At 34.6% G+C, this 25325-nt stretch overlaps 1 long non-coding RNA gene across 2 annotated transcripts in view; it reads right to left on the bottom strand.

Moving 5' to 3' along the window:
• The window catches only part of LOC136848806 (uncharacterized), a 512153-nt gene that overhangs the window by 199771 nt on the left and 287057 nt on the right, over positions 1-25325 (bottom strand). For both annotated transcript variants that reach the window (XR_010856147.1, XR_010856148.1), the window contains one exon: positions 9948-10014. This is a non-coding gene — a long non-coding RNA (uncharacterized lncRNA). The remainder of the gene's footprint in view (positions 1-9947; positions 10015-25325) is intronic.

Genomic DNA, 25325 nt, shown 5'->3' with positions numbered 1-25325 from the left:
ATGCTTTGAAAATGCTCCCATAAACAATTATCTGTTAAGCCTGTTTCTTTTCATTTGAATTTCCATATCTGGGGTAATAATATGAACTGGAACAAAAGGGATATGTCAAATTATTAATGAAAAAATATTATTTCTAAAGCAATATCATAAAATACTGATAAAAATGATGCGAAACTGCAATTACAAAAGAAGACCAAATAAAATATAACAGACAAATTTATTTATTTATAACTAAAAGAATAAAAGAATAAACGTTTCATTGCCCATTGTTCATCTTACCTAAAACATTATGTGACATAACTCACCCGTTGCAAAATGATCTGTTGTCTTACTTTTTAAAACATCTTATTATCAAATATTACATTACGCTCTTATCGATTTCCCCGGAAATAGTTATTGCATCACATTTAAGTTTGTGTCAATATTGTTATCCCTCTTCCAAACCCATCCCCTAAAGTTTTTCTAATCTAATTTTTTGGTAGAATGGAAATTATTGGTAACGCTGTCTGCTACATGATGTATTTGTTGTAAATGTTGTCTGCGTTAACTTAAGCCATATCGCCATCACCATCCTTCCAGGACTCTTTAAGGTTGATGAAAAATTAAGTCTTAAAGTAGTTGGAATCCGGGATCTTTTCAAGACATCAAGCGTCCGTACTTGAGGTAATTAGTAGTGATGATGATCTTTTACGTCCAGCTTATCGCCTTCCATAAGCTTTAACGGTGCTACTTTGGCTTGTTATCTACGCGTCACCTCCGAGGTGCTAGTACTAAACATGGCGGAAGCTCAATGGGACGCCTTGTTTAGTACTAACCCTCGGGGATCAAAGATATCGTTTATTATTATAATTTGTCGACCACACAATATAGAAATGGGCCTATATAATACTTTGATCCCCGAGGGGCTAGTACTAAACACGGCGTCCCAGTGAACGTCCGCCAAGTTTAGTACTAGCACCTCGGTGACGCGTAGATAACAGGCCAAAGTGGCACCGCTTAAACTTAGTCTCTTGGGTATCAGAGAATCTCTCGAGTCTCTTCACAATTTTTGCTGTTGTTGTTGCTGGTGTTTTTGTGAGCGCGCAGATCTACAGATGGCGTTCCGCAGGACACAGTTCTATGACCTTCGTTGTTTGTAATTACTTCCAATAAATTGACTGTATGTATAGGAAACAAACTAAATACGTGTGCGATGATACTTTAAATGCAATTAAGTGCTCCCCAAATGCAGATAACCATGTTTCTATTGTTTCAAAGATTTTTTTTTAAGCAAACTGCCATTAAAATGGAAATTATCGTCAGGCTTACATCATTTTACGTGGATATAAAAAAGTGATATGATAAAAAGCTTTACTGGAGATTTAGGTGAGATTAGTAAGTAGCAAAGGATACAATTTAGACTTTAATTATCCCGTCTTAAACCAAATGCAGATAAATATTTTTTGATATTTCAAATATCTTTTCTCTAAGCAAAACAAATGTATTTGGGTAAAACAACGTACAAACAACAAAAAGAGAGCTCTCCCGAATAAATGAAAAGGAATCTGTGAGTTGTTGGTTACACGTTTCCTTCCACAATAAAAAAATATTGTTCTCTTTATTTTTTTTTACAAAGGCTCATCAATTCAAGTGATTTATTTTGTTGATCTACTTGTTTAATATTTTCATAATAACGCGAATCAACTAAGAGAACAATGTTGTATGATTTTCTGCTTTATTTCTTTTAAGTATAAATTTTTTTTCCTTACCAGTAACGATCATCAACATTTTTATCGGAAATAAGTGTCTTTTACCTATCAGATACTCGAAATATAATCATAATAATACTAGATTGTTTGAATTATTAGTTCGACAAAAAAAAAATAACTTTCCTTTAGATGGAATTTAAATCATTAAGGTGCTACGTTCACTTCTAGTAGAAAAATATCAAAGCCGTGTCATAGAGAAGGTACGGAAAGGTTCATTAAAACTCAGATTAGCCGAAAGGAAAGATGTTATCGCGTGTTTCATGATACAATATGTTAGAAAGTCACAAGTTAAAAACATTACAGATATTAAGACTTTCTCCGATATAACTGCCTCTTGTCCCTCCAAACTTTACTGAAGTTATACCTCCTATTTCATTTTGACACAGACGATTCCTTTTAATTACTTTCTGGTATATCTAGGAAATATATCTCTGAGAAAATCTAGGAAATATATCTCTGAGAAAATATATTTAAATCATTAAACAGCTTATATCCGGGATTTACGTCCCTTTTGCCAGTGGCGAATAATGAAGACATTCTGCTTTATTATTTTTAAGAGAAGGAATATACGTATACAATTCCATGTACCTAAACTTCAAGGAATTTATATTTCGTTTGCACCTTTGTGATCCATTTACTATTGTTAAGAGCAGCTATGATGGAGTAAATAAGGTGTGAAAAGTCCATGACTCTAATGCAATAAAAAAACTCTTCCAGCTTCCCCCCCCCCCCAGAAAATATCGTTACTGACATTCTTGTTGTTTTACCCCCGAAACGTTCGAAGGAAAATTGAAAAAAGTAATTATTAGGAATTATAGAAAATACAGAAACTTGCTAAAAGTATTAAAAATTACACCGTTTTGTTATTTTGGACATCTTCATATCTACTGCTAATCATGTATCGACTTTTAAAGCCTTTCAAAACCTTCATTAAATCTCTGTTTAACTACACTCTCTCTCTCTCTCTCTATGCTGTGTGTAGCCGGGTTTGCCCTGAGTGATTTGAACTGGACTCCCATCATTGTCTTTCTACCCGAAAGTCAACAAACTAAATCATTTGCAGCTTTGCCGTATCATTATGAAAACATACTTTTCTTCATATCAAAGCCCAGTGAATTATGGGAATGAAAAGAACTATATTGTTATTGGGTCTTCTTTTAGTGACCTTCCCACTCAACTGTATGTTCCCAAGATGAGGTTGCTGACTAATGAAAATTCTTTTACTGGTCATTATATATTTTAATTATCAGCAACCTGACATGCTGTAATGATGATAACCTATCCAAGCACTGGCCGTACCTAATTTCTTCATTATACACCATTGACAGTGTCATGAATCGCACTTATTTGTCATTTTATTGACGAGATTGGACTCATGGCCTATCTTTTTGGATGAAGGTTTACTGGGCGGGAATATTTGATAAGATTCTTCCTATTCACGGGTGAATGAAATGAGAGGCAAATTCACGGGTCTATGAATGAGGCTAATTGTAAGCTTCAGTGAGAGACGGGCCCAATTTAAGAATCGTCTTCGGGGACCACCAGCGACTGACCATGATGGGTGACAAAGATTACCCCTTTGAAGAATGATAGATGCGTCTTTCTTAATAATACTGTCATTACGTGCAACTGTTGATCATTAGCGAAAATTCTGGTTCCATTATACCGCCTGAACGATATAAGGCTATTTTACTTTGAAATGTGACCATTTGGACCAAAAGATTGGGCGAGGACAGTATCCGTTTTCACGACAAAAATAGAATGTTTATTTCTAATTTGAAATTCCCGAGTCCTCAGTGTCTTTAATACAAAATCATTTACCTCAACCAAATTTAGTGAGCTAATGATCTCGTTCGTCATTTCACCTAAAGAAAGTCATTTACGGCAAACATTTCATGCTGGCAGCATTTAAAACAAGTACCGATGTTTATGTAGGGGTTATTCATTACAACATGACCAATGATGTAAATACTTTGCTGGTTCCGTATAAATCAGCGAAGCATCCATCTTGTCACTGGCGAATTGGCTTACGTTGCTGTACACAATTTGCTATGAATCCCGATTTTTGGGTAACTGGTACCTGAAATTGATTGCTGTTAGATAAGACTTAAGTACAGTTCTTGATAATGTGGAGAAATGATGTCATAATGCTCTTAACAATGCCTTAAAACTGTTCATACCTTATTCTGAGGGTAATTTGCCGTATTATTATTATTATTATTATTATTATTATTATTATTATTATTATTATTATTATTATTATTATTCGGTAGATGAAAACTATTCATATGGAGCAAGCCCACGGGGCCCCTTGACTTGAAATTCAAGCTTCCAAAGAATATGGTGTTCATTAGGTAGAAGCAAGAGGCAGTAAAGGGGCCTAGAGAAAGAAGAAATACCACTTATTAGAGAAGAAAAAAGTAAATTAATAAATTGATAAACAGATAAAAAATGTACTAAAATGCAAGAAGAATAGTATCAGGGTAGTAATGCATTGCATTTTCGTTTGAACTTAAGTTCCAACTGCACTACATCCTCTGGAAGGCTGTTCCACAGTCCAACGGTGTGAGGAATAAAGGGCCTCTGGAACTGAGAACTTCGACAGTGAGGCACATTTACCGCATAGTGGTGGTTGTTCAGCGAATCTGATTGCTCTCGGCAGATAAAGGGGACCAGGCATCAATTGTGAATGTGAATGATCTCTGCTGAAATGCAACTTATGAAAAAGTGACAAACAAGAGACCATCCGTCGATGGTCCAAGCTTTTGTTTACATAAATATTCCATTATTTTTTTCTGGAGCAATGGAAGAAAATCGAGGCAAAAGCAGTAAACGTAAGTGCAACGATGTGGAATGAGAAAAGGGGGCCATTACTGCATATAATACGGTCTCTATTAAGGATAGCAACGAGAAACTGCAAAGGTCGTAGATGGGTGTGCGCATGTATAAGATGCACGTGGGTAATTATAATCCAAGGGTTTTCGGGGGTCGTTATCAAGGACTAATTCCTGGGGGTCATTATCTTTATGACATTTACAGTCTTTTGTTTACTAAACACGCCGCAAAGGTGGATACATACCGGGTTAAAACCCTTGGGAGTCGCTATCTAGGAAAGATCCGAGATCTCTAACTTTGCCTCTTTATCTTCTCTCTCCTCATCAATAAATATCTCAGTCATCTTCGTTATCTGCCGTGAGTGAGTTTGTGAGATCTCTCAGCACAGAAGTGTTCTTTCTAAACTCTTTCGTTGCGCGTACATGAATTGGGGAAGAAAATTCTTCTTCTATTGCGTAGAGTAACAATTAAACCTAGAAGAAATTACCCTTACATAAAATTTATATAAAAAAAAAGTCCTTTGCGATAGCAGGGTAAAAAGGTACTCTCTCCTTCCTCACCCCCGCCCGCCGCCCCCTCTCGTTTGCTCCGGAATAAAATGAAAACAATTTCGCCAACGTCTTGGTACAACAATATCGTCCGTTATTGAGGTACTTTGCGTTGTTATCGAGGGGAGCCAATCCCACTCAAATAGTATTGGACTGGTAGTGCCTAGTATTCCTCGAAAATGAAATGCGTGGCCATGGGAACGTAAAACTAGAAAATTCCTTTGATTTTATCTTAGAAAATCCCCATTTTCAAAGTTATATGTATGGTAATATTAGAGGTATTTCGCGTATGTAAAATACTGAACATTATAATCGTTGTAAAAAAAAAAAAGGGTAATTATCAGACATGTATATGCGCCCTTGTGAAAGTTTATGCGGAACATATCTAAATATGTAATTTACATTTAATGAAGTGGTTTATGGTGGTAATGTTTTTGTACAAAGGTTTCATCCACGATTCCAGAGTTGAAGTATGAATATGGTAGTGACATCGAGCCTACACCTTGCTCATGCAGAAAGAGCTTATTATAAATATATATATATATATATATATATATATATATATATATATATATATATATATATATATATATATATATATATATATATATATATAAAATCACCACAGCTTTCATGCTAAAAATAATTACGTTCGAATTATTTAGCGCCGGAGACATTTCTTACGCCGGAATATAATGCAAATTAAGCAAACGAAGGTCCTCTCACCTCTCTGGTTTGATTTAAAGGATAAATATCTCTAGGATATTTTCCTTGGTTTAGTTTCCTTGAGGGAAAAGATCTAAAGAAGTAATATGCAAAAATTTGTTAACATATCTAGGCTCGGTTATCTGACTCCGTCTCTGAAAAATATTTTGGTTGTAGGTTTTATGAAATCCAGACGTTTTATGAAATTTTCTCATTTTGACCCTTCACTTTTTGTTTTAAATTATTATTTGCATATTATATGATTAATAATCACCAGCCATGTCATATATTTTACTTTTTTCCCAATGTACTTAAAACTAGAGCAAGTTTTTTTTTAATTGTGAAACTTAGCATCTTAAAATTTTTATTTTTGAAGTTTTTTGGAATTTTTTTTTATAATCATATATATACTGATGTCGATTACTCTCTCTCTCTCTCTCTCTCTCCCCTAATGAACGCTGTCGAAAATTCGTTATATAACATGAAGTTCAAAAGCAAAGTATTAGGCAGTTCTAAAAAAAATTTTTTTTTCAAGCAACCGCAACAGGAAAATGTCTATTACGTAGGATTATTGCAGAACTGACGCAATATACTTATATTTTAACCGGCATAAATTAGCATATAAAATGTTACGAGTTTTTTTGTAATCTCTGAATAATAATAATAATAATAATAATAATAATAATAATAATAATAATAATAATAATAATAATCTACATCGTGGTTTACAACTCATATAGCAATATTATTTGTAAAGTACACGGAAAAATTGCAAGTACTAACGACGAAATCTTACGTAACTATTCGCCCACAGGAACTAAAATCCCTTTTTCAAACTACATAAGACAAGACTTCTCAGATTTACATGGACTGGAAGAGACAATTACATTTTTTTACCTTACGGGAATTCGGGGAACTGTGGATATTTTTTTTTATGCTAAAAACTGTTTCCGAACTTTGGACTTATGAAATGACTTTTTCTCCCCATCAATGTCATTTTGTCTCGGAAATGGCAAAGTTACAATTTTTGGAAAGTTTTCCCTTTATGTTGGCGAGAGAGGAGGAGGAGGAGGAAGAGGAGGAGGAGGAGGAGGAGGAGGAGGAGGAGGAGGAGGAGGAGGAGGAGGAGGAGGAGGAGGAGGAGGGGGGAGGATGACATGATGCTTTTTTTTAAACGGGAAAGATGATAGAAATATTGCTTTTATTTATATTTACAAAGATTAGATCTTATAATTCTATAATCTTCCGTGCTTTGGAGCTTTGTTTAGTATATTTATGTGCTTGCGCTTGCAAAAATGTTTTTTTTCTGGGGGCTCAATATTTCTACACATCCGTACATAAGCTAAATACATATACACATGGAAATACACCCACAAACACACACACACACAGTATGAATGTATGACGTAATATACATACATATATATATATATATAATATATATATATATATATATATATATATATATATATATATATATACATATATAATATATGTATGTATATATATATATATATATATATATATACTTCACCCTAATTTTATATACAAAAACATTAAGCTACAAATGTCGTTAATATCCAATGCGCTCTACCTCGGGAATAATACCGGAGGGGAATCATAATTGATGAATGTTTTGTTACCCTACAGGATCGAACGCCCGAACATGAGAACCAATGACGTTGGTTCTCATGCTCGGGTATAGTCAGCACAGTAATACCTGGATAAATGGGAGCGTCAGAACTGTAATACCTGGAGAAATGGGACAGTCACTACAGTAATACCTAAATAACAGGGTAAGTCAGCAAAGTAATACCTGGATAAATGGGACAGTCAGCGCAGTAATACCAGGTTATAAGGGACAGTCACCACAGTAATACCTCGATAAATGGGACAGTCCCAACAATAATACCTGGATAAATGGGACAGTCACTGCAGCAATATCTGGATAAAAAGGATAGTCAGTACAGCAGTACCTAGATAAATGGGACAGTTAGAACAGAAATACCTGGACAGTCACCACAGTAATTCTTGGATAAAGGGTACAGTCACCACAGTAATACCTGGATAAATAGGACAGTCACCACAGTAGTATTTGGATACAGGGGACAGTCAGCATAGTAATTCCTGGATAAAAGAGGCATTCAGCAGAAGGAGGTGGAGGAAAATTTTTCTGAGTCCTTCACAGTTTTCCTGGGCAGCGCCGGGTTGGTCATCTAGTGTGTTCATGCAAGAATTTTTACTTAAATTTTTAGCAGTATGATTATAATTTATAAAAAAATAAGTGCAGCCTAAATAACCTCTTTTCACATTACGCTTGATACCAAAATAATATACATTAAAAAAAACTCTATTTACATAACCTTACCCTTAGAAATAGAAAAGTGGACTAACTTCTCTACCAACGGTTAAGAAACTCAGAGCCTTCATTTTCATCATTTTCTTTTGGATTCCGTTCCTTTCACTCACTGAATATGAGACATAACAAAGAAGATAAATGTCTCTCTGAAGAATTGTCCCAGAGACAAAGGATTTCAGTCATCGTGAAGATAAAGGCAGCAGAAATCCTTTCGACTCAACAGATTCACAGAAACTTGCGAGAGACTGAAATTTCCACCGAATACCGGGTTCCATTACGCTTCAAGAATTTAAGCTGACGTCGTCATGAATGATCCCCACGTCTAATCGCCACGCGTGAGACCTCAAGTGGCCGAGGAATGAGAGGAAATCCCGGGTGAGTATGTTAATGACGTAGGACTGATGTTTAAGAGGAATAAAAGATGTTAGTGATCGTTGGTAGGAACTGCAAGTATCTCTTAATACTTCAGGAACTTCACGTTATCATTCGGCGATAACAATTCGGCTTTAGGTTACCTGCAATAACTAGGACTCTAACTAACTAACTATATATATATATATATATATATATATATATATATATATATATATATATATATATATATATATATATATATATATATATATATATATATATATATATATATATATATACATACACGAGTATATCTGTGTGTATTTTCTAATATCAACCCGACTCTTCTAACAGATGGTGACCCTTAAGAAAACACAAAATAACAGCAACTTTTACATTCTCAATTAACTACTGAATCATGGACGAAACTTCTCAGTAGAAAATTTCCAGGCCATTAGCCATTTGACATCCCTATATAATGGGCGTATTAGCAAGTCATCGAACCCTCTTACGCACACTGTACGCTTCCTTCTAACTTGTACCCATCTTTCTCCGTTTTAAACATTGTGGTTTATACCTTTTCCTCCAAACGCGTCCAACATATTCTAAGTTTCCTAATTCTCCTTCCTCTTAATATTTTCTATATATTCACCATTTTCACTAAGCTATGCTGTAGTTCTCCATTTTTCCACCATTACTTCTCTTTTCACTTAATATTTTGATCATGCTTCCATCTACTGTCAACCTTCTACGCTTTGATACTACACCGGAATTTTTAGAAAAATTCTCATAAACTATCCTCAGGCATAACTATATATTTTGTAAACATATTCAGTTCCACTCTCCGTTTATGAGTAATCTAATCTCCTCTCTCTGACTTCTTGCAATGCTCCATCAATAAAGATAAAAGCAAACTATACATTCAACTCAGAAAATCTTCCACACTGCACAATATGTGTTCATATTTTTATATAAAAAAAACTAATTCATTCAAATATTACTTTCAACAATATGTATCATCAGTTCTCTTCACATTGAGTAAATATGAATATGAAGCATAGCTATTCGATTATACCAATAAACAGCCACGAATATGAGACTGCAATTATACCGGTCAGGAATCGAATATAGCTATCAAGAGATAATTTTACATCGACTCCGCTGTACTTATTTTTGTCGTATTTATGCTCCGTACTTAAAACACACTCTGCACTCCGGGAAGCCAGATAATTAGCATCGTCTAAATTCCGGATGATTACAAGGTAAAACTGATACTTTTTTGTTATTTTGCGATTCTTGCCCAAACAGCCTGTCAATGTAGAGAGAGAGAGAGAGAGAGAGAGAGAGAGAGAGAGAGAGAGAGAGAGAGAGAGAGAGAGAGAGAGAGAGAGAGCTTACCTTTATATCAGTTGTATTTTCAGATCGTCGTGTGATGCTTCTGTCGTTCGAGCGGTCGCTTCTACTTCTGTAACAAAAGTACATAGAAATAAATGACCTAAGAAAGAGGCAAAGAAATATATATTATCATCTTTAAAGCTCCAAAATAAATATGAAAGGACAGTTTTCAGTTTTTTCGCGAACCTATGATATTAGGCAACGTGGAAGGAAAATCACTAATTAATGCAATTGGAATTATAAATGTCACTCATTATGTAGTAAAGTATGTATAAAACTTTTCATGATTATTTTCATTTTCTTCACAAACACATCTTTGTTTCTTGCTCTCCGTACGCACACACACACACACACACATTATACATATATATATATTATATGTATACAGTATATATATACATATAATATACATACACATAATAATTATACATATATATACAGTATATGCGTGTGTGTATTTGGTTACTAGAGGTTAAGAGAATTAATTTACTCAAGTCTTATGTGAGGGTATTTGCCCAACGAGCAAAATTGATAACAACTCAGAAACTTTGTTTTAAATTACAGGACAACATTATTCTATGAGAAAATATAAGCATTATTAAATAGTATTTTGATACCGCAAATAAGGAAATGAAGAGAAAAACTGAACATGTGTTAATTAAAATATTTTCATAACGATATGCGTAATAATGAAAATCCAGATAAATATATTTTCATTAAGTACTATAAATGGTTTCAATATTTGATAAAAATATGTTATTTCACAAATTGATTTATACGTTGAAACGGAATTATTAGAAAAAAAATAGAAGTCGAAACCAATTTTATGCTATTAATGTGTAGTTATGTTTGTGTGAGTGTTATCAAAATCTGAATTAAAAATATACTCAATTCCATGTGCGCTAATGTTTGTTACCTCAATGTATAAAGGTACAGGTTTGCAAATAATTCGTAAACATTGTTTACTCATACTTACTAAGAGTACTTGATTAAAAAACCGGTATAAAATGCTTATGAAGTTTTCTTACATACCCTGATTGAGAAGTCAGTGTCAACACACAGAAAAATACGGGTAATCCGTTCCTTGTCATATCATGAAGATAAGCACGTCATTAAGAGATCTCCTTTTGTTTGTATTTATCCTATACCTTTGTTTCAGGTGTCCAAATAAAATGATAAAAAAATAAATAAACGTACCTACCTAGCAAGGAGTGAAATCTCCTTTTGTTTACATTTGTCTTATACCTTTAGTTCAGACGTCCTAATATAATAATAAAAAAAAATAAAGATAGATAAATACCTAGTAAGGAGAGAAATCCATCATAGATAGGTTCACGGAAAAGTATACCTATTGGAAACATTGAATAATACTGGGGCTCTAACAGCCTGCTTAAATAGGCAATAACCGGTGAGTCACAGGGCCAGCTTATTCTATCAATGAACTACAATATTGCTTTGATTAACCCGACAAAAGTTAAGTAATCCCTTGCCGCTGTAGAAGCCCATGTGATATATTACAGCTCTCTCAAGCATATCAGTCCTATTAATAATATTCATAATCAATGAAAGATTAAAATTCAACACCAAGTTAAAAATTCCATTGCCCAGCCCCAGAAAACCAACGTCTAATACCACCATTTTATTTTTACAATTATTACCTAAAGAACAGACGACCGAACACGTCAATGCGTAAATCTGGCCAACGAGTGACTAGCCTATTAATCATTCAGTGTGAATCAACACGGCAATAACGGTTCGTGATACCAGTCCGTAACATGTCGGCGAATATAAATGGCTGGAATTCCATTAGGAGGGAAACACCACCGGCCAGCGTTATGATTTCAATAGGAAATCAGCATTATCATGGTCTTAATGGATATCGTGGTGAGTTTATCCTAAATTTAAACACAGATTAGCCAATTTTAATTCGTAGATCTTATTATGAACGGATGGTGCATTTTAATTAAAAACATCGTGAAATAAAAAGAATAAGAAAGAGTTGAACATTTTGCAATGATTAGTTTTTATTACACGCTATGAGATTTCAACACTTCTAACGCCAAGGTGAGATAAATCACATGCATTAAATCATGCTCACGTGGCACTAGAGAATGAAATTACAGGGAAAATGTTCTAAAGAATAAAGGTAATCATTTCGTGTAATGACATGCGGGCATTTTTGCTAAGCGTTATAATTTGCGTGTTTTACTATGAAAACCGTAAGTAGATTATAAATTTTCTTAATCTCGGTGGTAACTGAATGTTTGAAAACCTTAAGAAGTTTCGCATTTTTTTTTCTTATTGCCTTTCGCTGTCGTCTTGAGTTTCTACGTTTAAGCATTGCAGTAAAGAACAGATACCCACCTGTCCATTGTTATGTTTAATTAGTTATATGGATTTAATTTTATGACAATACGACTTACGTTAGTTACCCTTATTCATAAAGTGATTTTATCTGGCTTACAGAAATATCATGCATGCTACTACTACTATTAAAACCAGTAAGTTGATAATAATTAGACATTTTATCTTACTTGCAATTCACACGCTCTATCCGAAAAATCTAAGACTTCAATAACGGGTCATCTTTCAGCTGCCTATCATTACTGCCCGTATTTAGAATGTGCGCACACGTTAAAATGATAATTACATATTTTACGTGTTCCTCCAGAAGTTCACGCTTAATTAATTTTGTAGTCTTCGCCGATAAAGCAATGGATATTTCATTCGCATCTGATCCGTAAATTATCGTCACTGGGGACATAAACTGGTAACTTTCTCAAGTTAAGTATACCTTAGTTTAACCAAACCACTGAGCTGACTAACAGCTTTCCTAGGGCTGGCCCGAAGGATTAGACTTATTTTACGTGGCTAAGAACCAATCGGTTACCTAGCAACGGGACCTAAAGCTTAATTGTGGAATCCGAACCGCATTATAGCGAGAAATGAATTTCTATCACCAGAAATAAATTCCTCCTATTCTTCATTGGCCGGTCGGAGATTCGAACTCGCGGCCAGCAGAATGCTAGCTGAGAACGGAACCCACCCACCCAGCGAGGAACTGGTAACTTTCTTAAACATTACATAGAAAAATGAACTAAAAAATTCAATCTTTACCGAGGAAAGACTGCGAAGTCTAAGAACTCGCGAACTCATGCTGCGAAGCCTCAGAGACATCTCGGGAAAATGAGAAGGAATTAGTCTGGAAATCCTCGTTCCCTCTGAGACTTCCTTCCCGCGGAAGTTCTCCGTTAAGTCTGTTCAATACATCTTTTCTGGTAAGATTTTCAGGAAATCCTCCGGAAATGCCTGAATCTAACTTTGACGTAGGCTTGTTTTTTTTTTTTTTAGTATCTCGTGAAAGGTATATGATTTAACTTGGTGTTAATAGATGGTGATTAATATAGGTTATATATAACACAATATTCTTTATTAATCATATCATAATCTGAAGTAAAGATTGGTTAACTATCCAGTACCTATTTATGTACAACCTTTTGTAAAAGCAGCAATTTTTAAAAATTAATTTCAGAATAATTATGTTTAAAACACTTGTACTTTAACGACAGATGGTTAATGCGCATAATTTCATTTGCAATTATCTATGCTAAATTATTTTTATACATCATAAATAACAGCAAGTAGAAACTAGACAAAAAGTGTGAAGGAATCTTTTATAAAGGTATAATCATTGTTCTTTTTTTATTTCGCAGATTTTATGGAATAAATTTCTACATGCACGTAATTACAATTTTCCCATCATTTAATTTGACTTTATGCTGATATGACGCAATGGAATAACTAACATTTGTATATCCATATTTGACCTTTAGAAAAACAGTTACGTATTAGGCGTTACCCTAGTTTGTCGGACATACTAACCTTTCAGTGTTATTGCCGCTAATGTTTCTTAAATACTTTAGGAAAGTTACATATTCAGCCCATACCAATTACAATATAAATTCAACGACATTCAATTTATGCAAATGCTCCTTGGATTTCTCCTTAGTTTTCATCGTAAAGTTGATTACAGGATGACAAGATTAATAAATTTGATGCGAATTATACAGTGGACTCTAAGTTACATATACCTTAGTTTAACCAGACCACTGAGCTGATTAACAGCTCTCCTAGGGCTGGCCCGAAGGATTAGATTTATTTTACGTGGCTAAGAACCAATCGGTTACCTAGCAACGGGACCTACAGCTTATTGTGAAATCCGAACCACATTATAGCGAGAAATGAATTTCAATCACCAGAAATAAATTCCTCTTATTCTTCATTGGCCGGTCGGAGATTCGAACTCGCGGCCAGCAGAATGCTAGCTGAGAACGGAACCCACTCTTCCAACGAGGAACTATAAAGTGGACTCAGATGGGGTTAGAACAGACAGAGTAAAATTTCATTTGGCACATAACTATTTTTTTTTCCGTTTAAATGTCATTTAAGTACTAATGAAAATAAATGTCATTTAAAGTACTAATGAAAATAAATGTCATTTAAAGTACTAATGAAAATAAATGTCATTTAAAGTACTAATGAAAATAAATGTCATTTAAAGTACTAATGAAAATAAATGTCATTTAAAGTACTAATGAAAATAAATGTCATTTAAAGTACTAATGAAAATAAATGTCATTTAAAGTACTAATGAAAATAAATGCCATTTAAAGTACTAATGAAAAGGAAACACATCATTACTACCCCCTCAAGCCACACTTCACTAACTCATGTAAGTACTGTAGGACTCTATTTTATAATGTACATCAGAATAGTCATCCCTTCCTGAGGACTATCAAAGCATTTATTTTTTCTGTTAATATTGCTGAACTTCTTTTACTTCTTAGTTTGAACACCATTATTATTTGACATCTTATTAATCAGAATTATATTATTAAGGCTTTAGTCATTCACTTTCAAGAATAACTTTCCCAAGGTCAGAGGTCACCCTCTCCAAATGTGCACATATTCCCGTGGTATCGAGATATCTGGATAGTGTTACCCATCTAGGCACATTAACGTTCAACACTGTTTAACACTTATTATGCAGATTAGGTGAGTTATTGATGTATTTTATATTTCTTAATTCATCGTTTTCCTTTGAAAACGTTCTAGTCCAAATTCTGAACAACAGCTTCGTCACAATTGATCACATACTCCAAAATTTACTATCCTCCAAAAATACCAGCTGTAATATTTAAGAGAGAATAATGGAGGGTAAAAATGAGTGATAATTACAAAAATGATTTTAGAAATAATATACATCCTTTTATGAGTTCCGCAAATTTCACATTGCGAAAACTACTAAGATTTATAGCGCTTGTGCACGGCTCTTTTCTTTGTGGATATGTGATACTCACTTACTGCTGGCTAAAGCCATCAGGCATTCTTTCTGTTATTTAATTTTATCACAGATTAAAAATGCATCCGACTTCAGGAAAGGTTACATATTGTTCACAAATATTACAAAAATAATGCTCTCTCTCTCTCTCTCTCTCTCTCTCTCTCTCTCTCTCTCTCTCTCTCTCTCTCTCTCTCTCTCTCTCTCTACCAGTCTTTCATTAATGAAATGCTATTGGTGTATTCATCTGTAGAAAGAAATCGCCTACATAATTGGACTATGTAATCCTGTATTATGTTTAATCAATTGTTTGATCAGTTTCTGGTGCATTAATTTCCGACGCCATTAATTTATAGTTTCCCCGAGTTTCTGAAACTATGGACTGTCACTGACTGCAGTTCCCATGGCGAGAACTTCATTAAACTCCTGGTATGCAAATTTAGTATCGCATCATCTAAAATTAAGACGGACGTTCTAAGTTCACTTAGTATAAGTATCGGGTTCCTTGTTGAGCTGATATGGTAGAGTCCATGGTCACAGAAGAGGGAAAAGCGTTGCTTGAGATAGGACGATTTGTGGAAAAAACTTATAAAAGCAACTACATTTAAATTAAAAAGCGATATTGAAAAATAGCTAAATTCTTAGAAGCAAAATAATTCATTAGTAATTTTCAGAGAATTCAGATAACTGAATATTTTATGTTGTTGACAGTAATATATGAATACTGTGATACAAAACTGACTAAAAACAGCAAAAGTAAAAATATATTACAAACAACGAAATAGTTATTACATAGAATGAAAATAAACATCAGATTCAGTAAAAGGTTTTGTAAACACACACACATATTAATGCACAAGAAACTAATCAAACAACTGATAAAACATAACACAGGATTACATAGTCCAATAATGTAGGAGATTTCTTTCTACAGATAAATACACCAATAGCATTTCATTAATGAAAGAATTTGGTAGAGAGAGAGAGAGAGAGAGAGAGAGAGAGAGAGAGAGAGAGAGAGAGAGAGAGCGTTATTTGTAATATTTGTCAACAACATATAACCTTTCCTGAAGTCGGGTACATGTTTAATCTGTAATAAAATTAAATAATGGAAATAATGCCTGGCGGTTTTAGTTAGCAGTAAGCGAATATCACATTTCCACAAAAGAAAAAGCCACGCACAAGCGCTATAAATCTTAGTGGTTTTCGTAAAGTGAAATTTGCAGAACTTGTTTTACTCATAAAAGGATGTACAGGTATATTATTTCTGAAATTCATTTTTGTGGTTATCACTCATTTTTACCCTTCATTATGCTGTCTAAATATTACAGTTGATACTTTTGGAGGATAGCAAATTTTGGGGTATGTGATCACACACACACACACACACACACACACACACATATATATATATATATATATATATATATATATATATATATATATATATATATATATATATATATATATATATATATGTGTGTGTGTGTGTGTGTGTGAGTACTTATGGTTCAACAAAATGTTCTGTATTAGGAAATATGATGAAAGTAACAAACAATAAGGTCACCAAAAACTACATATAAACTAGTCATTTCAGAGAATGAAGAAAAGCAGCACATTTAGAATACATTTGTACATTTGCTTAAATCCACACGTGTGTTACACGCGCGTGTGCTTTTGTTTGTACATAATATTTCAGGCGATTTAATTTTTTACATACTGTTCATGCATTGGTCTGAATGGATAGATAAGCATCTAGATGTCTATATACATAGCATAGAGTAACAGTGAGTGGAATGGCTATCAAATTTCCTTCCTAGGCGAAGAAATCCTTCAAAGTTAGATGCAATATATCTTAGGTTCTTAACTAAGGCTTCCCTTAATTGCTTTCCTATGTTACTGGGAAATTATGCACCCATGGAGTAAAGAATCCTTTTGCTGAAAAAGATTCTTTTCAAGAAGCTCTTACTGGAAAGTGAGAGAGAGAGAGAGAGAGAGAGAGAGAGAGAGAGAGAGAGAGAGAGAGAGAGAGAGAGAGAGAGAGAAGGGAGGACACATGTTTGTTATAGCGTTTATACTATAGGTGTCAGATTTCTAGATGAATTAAAAATCAGAGCCACTGGAAGTATATGTATTTCCAAATAAACTCTTATTTTTCTTTATTTCCATACAAACCTAAACACAAACAAAAGCACACAGTCAAACACAAACACATACATCCACGCAAACGAACTCACATACACACGAACAAAAGCTAAAAGATATATTCCTAGTCATCCAACTTCACATTATAAATCACCTACCCTTCCAGACGAGTTATACGTTTTCCTCAGGCCATTTTTGACATTTTTAGCACTCACCTACTCAAACTGAATATACATAATTCTTTTTTTTATTTTCACCGCCATCTGTCGGCTACATTTCATGTATCATATTTTCTCTTATTAATAAATGAATGCATAATACCGATGGAGGTTTTTAAACACTATGACCTTCTTTATTGTTCGCCTGTAAGGTACCAAAAATCTTTGGAATAAACATTGCAAATAACTCTGCCGCCATATAGTATGTTTAGTACGTTAAACAAGGCTAAGCAAAGTTCTCAGATATTGCGAAAATTTACACTTACTCCGTTTACAGTGTGATTAATATTATTCTACATGAAAAAAGCATCGTAATATCTGAAAACTACAATGTCATCAGCTTTCGAAGCGAGTCTCTATAAATCAGAATGCCCCCAATCGTATGAAGATGAATGGTGGTGACTAATCTATCATCTCGGTTAATGTTTCTTCGTTGAAATGCTAACATTTCCTTAAAATTTCTTATAATATATTTCTCAAAATGTTTCTCTTATTTAACACTGTCTATGGTTATGGGATTATAAGCTAACAGACACTCAAAAGATGAACGACACATGTCTCAGGAAACTAAACTAAGTATCATGAGGACCTTATGCCTCTAACGAAGAAGACTCAATTCCAGGATGTCTAAGCAAGAGTTCAGAAATAATCCTTTGCAAGATGGTTTGGATGCGTGTGAAGAAACTTCAGCAACCAGACTTAATTTGCGAATTAATTGATTATGTTTGATGTAACAGATTAATTGTTGCTATAATACCAACGGGACAGTCAGTCGATAATACCATATCTCGAAGTAGTAAAATAATCAAAACTGATTTGCTGCATGCTTCGGAAACATTGTATTATTAATCTTTGCAAAGGGAACTGAATGATAATAAACTTGATTAGACACTTAAAAATTTTAATAACTAGTCTACTAGGTTATAGGTATTTTTGCTTTGTTACGATATACATTAAGTAATATTCCTTGGTCTTTCTTAGTATGTTAAATAAATTTCTAATCGTTGCAAATAAATTGTCATAACTTACGATTCATAAACCCAAACAGATATGTGATTTATAATTTTCGCTTTATTCTTTAAACAGACTGATCTTATTTACATTTAAATCCCCCTCAGCCTCTCTTAAGAAGGGCTTAAGAGTTCCCCCCTTTTGTGCGACCTGCGTAATTACTTTCTGGTTTCAAAGGAAATATAGCCATTGCCCCGTAAAGAACACGATGAAAAGATGCAGGTAATTACAATCTCTCACGGGAAGATGAGGAGTACAATTAACACAATATCCGTCTCTGCGCTCCAGATTTTATTATTTCCATTCCTTCCTCTCTTTGATGCTGTCTTCACTATTCTCTTACTCTTACACACGCGCGCACACATACAAATACACACACACGTACACACACATATATGTTTAAGTATATGGATATACACACACACACACACACACACACACACACACATATATATATATATATATATATATATATATATATATATATATATATATATATATAATTAAACATCTTCACCTCTGGCTTGAGTTGTGTTCCTTTCCAGTAGAAAGGTGGCATTGCAATATATTTTGCAACTCATATTTCTGCGCGCATACCTCTAAGGATCTGCTGACCTTTCTACGCCAGGAACACATTCTATTTCCTAGAAGGACGAATTCATCACTCACCAGAGTGCAAGGGCTCTAGCACCGGCCTTTTTTTTTTATTGAATGTCGTATTTTTACCGCCAACCTTTGCAAACTTGTTTTTGTTTTAGTCAAAACTTCTATTTTCTGATGCGAAATATCAGAAAAGGCCGTTTTCTTTAGGACGCAGGGAAACGTTTTTGTACAGACATTATATTTTCCGTTGATTATTTCCAAGGAATTTCGTTGTCAATCTCGATAACATGAGAGTAAATGAAAAGAGTAAAACTGTTTTTTTTTTTTTTTTTTTTTTATCATGGTTGATTGCAGGACGGTTTCATCCGGTGAGGTATAATTTTTTTTTTATTAATTTTTATGGTGTTCGAACCTTCTATGATTTTCTTTAAGTACAGCCAGGGGCCTTTTGAAGCAAGTAGGGAAAGTCCCAACTCACACGATGTCTAGAACTTCGTAGGTGGTGGAAAATTATAAATATTTGAATCCCTCATTACTACGTTGCCTTCATATATTAGCTTTTGTTCCATTTCCCATTTTGATTTGAATTTAATGCTAAAAATCAGTAAGTAAACAAAGATTTGTCATCAAATTAGCTTGGCCCTGCTATATTTTGTAGTGTTGTAGGAACAACTTTTTTTTTTATCGAAATATTACATGTATGTTTGCAAGGGCAATTGGAACTTACCTCATTGAAATTTACGAGAAAGTGGGGAATAATCTACATCAGACAAGACAACAAATAATTCCTCAGCATTCTTCGCAACATTTTTTAGAACAAATAACAAAAATCATATAAGACCAAGAAGCTTAGCAGTAGGTAGTACGGGACCTTTCTTTCCCTTAAAAGCTCTCCCTCTCACATAAGAGTATTAAAACCAAAACCTCATAAAAGCAACAGTTACGGGAGGAATAACCCATGAGAATTCATCCGCTGGTCAAGGGAATAAGACTTACTGAAGTATACCTTAGTTTAACCAGACCACTGAGCTGATTAACAGCTCTCCTAGGGCTGGCCCGAAGGATTAGACTTATTTTACGTGGCTAAGAACCAACTGGTTACCTTGCAACGGGACCTACACCTTATTGTGGAATCCGAACCACATTATACCGAGAAATGAATTTCTATCACCAGAAATACATTCCTCTAATTCTTCATTGGCCGGCCGGAGACTCGAACACGGGCCCAGCAGAGTGCTAGCCGAGAACGGTACCCACCAGTCCAACGAGAAACTACCGACCCCTCCAACGAGGAACTAAGACTTACCGAATGAGTCACAATTGTGACCAACATTAAAGTAAAAATAAAATACGCCTTAACTGCCCACTTCAAAACGAGCATTAGTACTTAACCTGTGCAGCCTGCAACAGGAGAAACATCCATCTCAAGACTACCCGCACCACTACCTCAAGCACAGCCTACTTCCATTAAACAAACAGGTCAATGGTGACAACAGACTCATCATTCTCCTAAACCATATATTCATCAGCAGAGCGTAAGACACTCTGAAGTTTCCTTTAACTTTCGTATTCATCTTTCACGGCCTCTTTTGTTGCCTGAGTATTAAGGTTTTCTATCCCAATATCTCTCCCATTTCATTTATTCAAACAATTAATGAATTGTTCCTCTCCACCTTCCTCCGTACACTTTCGAGGCATACATATTTCATCAAGCTTTTATCCACCATTCTTTCTAAACGGCTGAACTATTGCGAAACGCAGTTCCTTATCTTCATCCACACTAATACCTCTGCTTCTTAACATCTTGTTTCTCACAATGTCAGTTCTTTTTACTCTACATATACAAGCCAACCAATTCATTTCAACACTCTTACATTTCTTCCTTCATTTGCATTCGACATTGGCGCTTTACCTCCACAAGGGAGAACTTACTTAATAATCCATTCTCGCATCACAGTCGAAGCTTTTCCTCACACCTATTACTTGCCTCCCTCCACCTATTCTGCGGTTCTCCTCTTCTCTAATTCTGTCACCATTCAGTTGCATTTACTCCTAAATGCCCATACGAATCAACAGCTTCCATTCTACCAAGAGACACATTAATATCCATCGCTCCATTTAGATTATACATTCATAATTCATGACGACGTCAAAAGAACTCCTAACTTCCAACATTCCACGACGCGAAAAGGTATGAAAAGTTGCAGTGTAGAATTTCCCCCCGACTCAATGGCGGTGACGGGAATGATATATTTTTACTCCTAAAACCTCTCTGAAATATCTGTTCATCTCCTCAATGATTAATAGTTTCGTGACCTTTTTGTATGAGCGCTGGGGCAAAGACTTTCTAATGTGGTTCAGGATATTTGCCCGAAATGAAAGGGTTATCCACCTTGGTCTAGATGTATCGTCGGTACACAGCTTTTAGACTGATGACAGCTCATGAGTAATGCTTCGCGCAACTCGAGGATTCTCTCTCTCTCTCTCTCTCTCTCTCTCTCTCTCTCTCTCTCTCTCTCTCTCTCTCTCTCTCTCTCTCTCTCTCTCTCCGAAATAACACCCATCTCAAGAGTGAAATCATTTACAGGAATTCCACAAGAATGATTCTCTCTCTCTCTCTCTCTCAATTCTCCTCCTCTTTCAGTTTTGCATGCAATACAGAGTATCGAAAAAATCTTCACACGCCTATCTGATAGTTTGTTTCTATTCCTCTCTATCTTTCGTCTTCCACTCAGCCTATCTACCCTTATTTACCCATATCTCTTTCGGGTTCTCCCTCTCCCCCTTTCATGCATGCATGCAAGGAAGCAAAGGTGAAGAATCCTCTCACACCTAGTGTTTCAAAAATTTCTGCTTTCTCTCTCTCTCTCGTAATGCACGACACAAATCCTAAATTTCCTACAACTCCATTTCATTGGACTCACGCTGGACAGATAAATGGAATTTATTAAAAACTGAAATATGATTTTATAACTAGGATATGAGGATTTCTACACCACATGGGAAAAAGTCAGTGTTGGCTATTTTCTTTCTTTTATAAGTACCAGTAATGCTGCCCAGTAGCGTCAATTAATCTATCAGCAATTACATCTTTTTTATGAAAAGGTCTACTTAAATTTTTGACCAATCCGTTCAGGGGAGTGTTCGTCTTATTAATATGAAGCTTTAAATTAAAGAATAGGTGAAGAATCTTTGCTGTATTTTCAGCATATCTTACAAGGAAACAGACACACAAGCGTAACGTACACGTGCACATACACACATATAAATATACATACATATATATAGTATGCATATGTACATATGTATGTATATATATACACATACATACATACATTCAAACATATCTACCTATCTATCTATATATATACATTAATATATATATATATATATATATATATATATATATATATATATATATATATATATATATATATATATATATATATATATATATATCTCTCGAGAGGTGTGTGTGTATGTATGCGTGTGTGGGTGTGGGTGCGTGTGTTTGTGTGTATGTATGCGTGTGTGTTGTGGGTGTGGGTGCGTGTGTGTGTGTGTGTGTGGATATATTTTCTGTATCTTTCTTAATTAATCTTCTCACTTAACATTCATGAGGGAAATCTGTCGCAACAGTATTTTCATTCCCCCTCAAATATTGTTTCTATGGGCACTCGTATTCCCCATATACAATGCCCTTTTAAGTTTCGCATGTTATGGGATTCATGTATTCACTGAATTATAACTTTTTTTTTTTTTTACCTTTTACACGCTAAACAATAAGATATTATCCCCTTGGTTAATAAAAGTGCTTTGAGACCAAGTAGTACGTTTCTCTACCTGCTATCTTGTACGCTATCCACAATAGCCGGTGAACTAGGAGGCATTTTAGGTACCTTAATTACAGCTTAGTTCAACAGATTCTCATTTGGTTTTCATAAAACATGCTTTAAGCTCTCTGCTTCATTGTGGAAAAAAGTTCGGCTATCTTGCGTTGCTCTGGTGGTTAAATATAAAAAAAAATTGCAAGAAGTAAGCTATAATTCATATACTCAATACATCTAGAATTGCAACATACTACAAATCACTTCGCCAGTTATAAATGAACGGTTATTAAGGTAGTATACATATAAAAAACCTAATCAATTTAGCTTTCATACACATGAATGCTCTACGATAATTACTGAATAAATTCACGGTTTTGATAAACAATATAGGCTAAAGGAAGAATATATGAGAAGTGTCGGCTAGACACCCGTATTCAAAAGTCCACACCAGGTAACCTGTTCCCATTGAACCTTTACACCACATTGGGCATGGGTCTATGCTGGTATACTTCTAGAACGATGTACTCGTATCTTATCATATAAATTAGGTGAGCAAAACTGATAAATTAAGTAACTCCAAGAGTTCTTCACTGCCGAGGTGAAGATACGGTTAATAATAAGTGTTTACGTCTGACAAAGGTTTCATTTTTTTTTTATTTCCGAAGTATAGTTAATATTTCTATTAAAAAGTGAAGTTCGACTCAATGCAACTGTCCCGTGATGTCTTAGATCCTGTATGATATGGTAGAGAGAGGGATTTTGTAAAAGACAAATGAAATAGCATCATTTTGATATTTCTTGTGCAGTTGTTTCTTTATTATACACGACAATAATAACACATAAATATGTGACGAAATTGCTAATAAAAAGACGGTTATATTCACTGTGGAAGTATCAAATATAAATAAATAACGGGGTTATAATTCTGCTATTATTGTCTGATTATCGATGTCATCACTACATGCAACTCCAAGAGACACAGCAATAACTTTAATGAAAAAAGTTTTCGCCCCGCTGAGTAACCGATCAGTGATGATAGATGTTTAGAAAGTGCTCAGAGTTGATGCGCGCACATTAGCAACTTAGATCATTAGGCACCAACTTATCGAGCATAGATGATAGCCCCATTTCCTCCTTACCAGATAAGATTGATGCACCTCATTCATCCTGTGAGAATGCCCGCGTTCGTTTATAATCAAAATGATTTTAGTAACATTAAAAAAAATCGTCAGGAAGTATTTTCTTTCAACTGAAAAAAAAAGTACATCAGTACAGTTATATGTCAGGAGAGGTACTATCTGATGAAAGTGTGATCAAACTTTTAAGACTGCTGACCTCTTCACAGCTTTGTAGGACCAAATTTCTAACCTTTACAGCTCTCCCACCTGTAAGATTCTGTTTAAACTGTATCATACACTCAAATAATACACTGAAATAAGAAATGTATTAAAAGTAATTACAAGATTAAGATTAAAATTAGAACAGCAGTCTTTTTCTAAGCCTGGATTTCATAACAGCAGGGAATGGTAACCCCCCCCTGGAACGGCGGCATTCCATTTCTATTGACAGTCGTTATTGTCAGGATAGCGAAGGTTTATCGGTATACAGATTCAGTAATTATACCTTTTAAGTTACTGAAATAACAAAGTCTGAAATGAGATTCTGTGCAGCATAATCTGTATTTGAGTACCATAATGTAAAACATGTTTTATTAATATTTATCAAACTTTAAAAAAACGATGAGTTTTTACATAAGTGAAAAATGCGCCGAAGTTTCTTCGGTGCAATCGAGTTTTCTGCACAGGCGCTGCAGCGTATAATCAATGTCACCGACAATAGATCTATCTTTCGGTGGTTTCGCTATAATGCTGTATGACACTTTAACCACGGCCTGGTGGTGGCCTATCCTATATCGTTGCCAGAAGCACGATTATGGCTAACTTTAACCTTGAATAAAAATGAAAAAAAAAAAAAAATAATGAGGCTTCAGGGCTGCAATTTGGTATGTTTGATGACTGGAGGGTAGATGATCAACGTACCAATTTGCAGCCCTCTAGCCTCAGTACTTTTTAAGATCTGAGGGCGGACAGAAAAAAAGTGCGGACGGACAGACAAAGCCGTCTCAATAGTTTTCTTTTATGGAAAACTAAAAATGTTGATCGATTCAGGGGTTTTAATTGCTCAAGCTCCAAAATTTGCGGAAGTTATAAGAAGTTTAATACACAGAGACAAG

The sequence above is a fragment of the Macrobrachium rosenbergii genome, chromosome 19 (genome assembly GCF_040412425.1).
Source record: "Macrobrachium rosenbergii isolate ZJJX-2024 chromosome 19, ASM4041242v1, whole genome shotgun sequence".
NCBI classification, from domain to species: Eukaryota; Metazoa; Arthropoda; class Malacostraca; order Decapoda; family Palaemonidae; genus Macrobrachium; species Macrobrachium rosenbergii.
The sequence above is the reverse complement of the archived record's forward strand: the minus strand, read 5'-3'. Positions and strand labels throughout refer to the sequence as shown.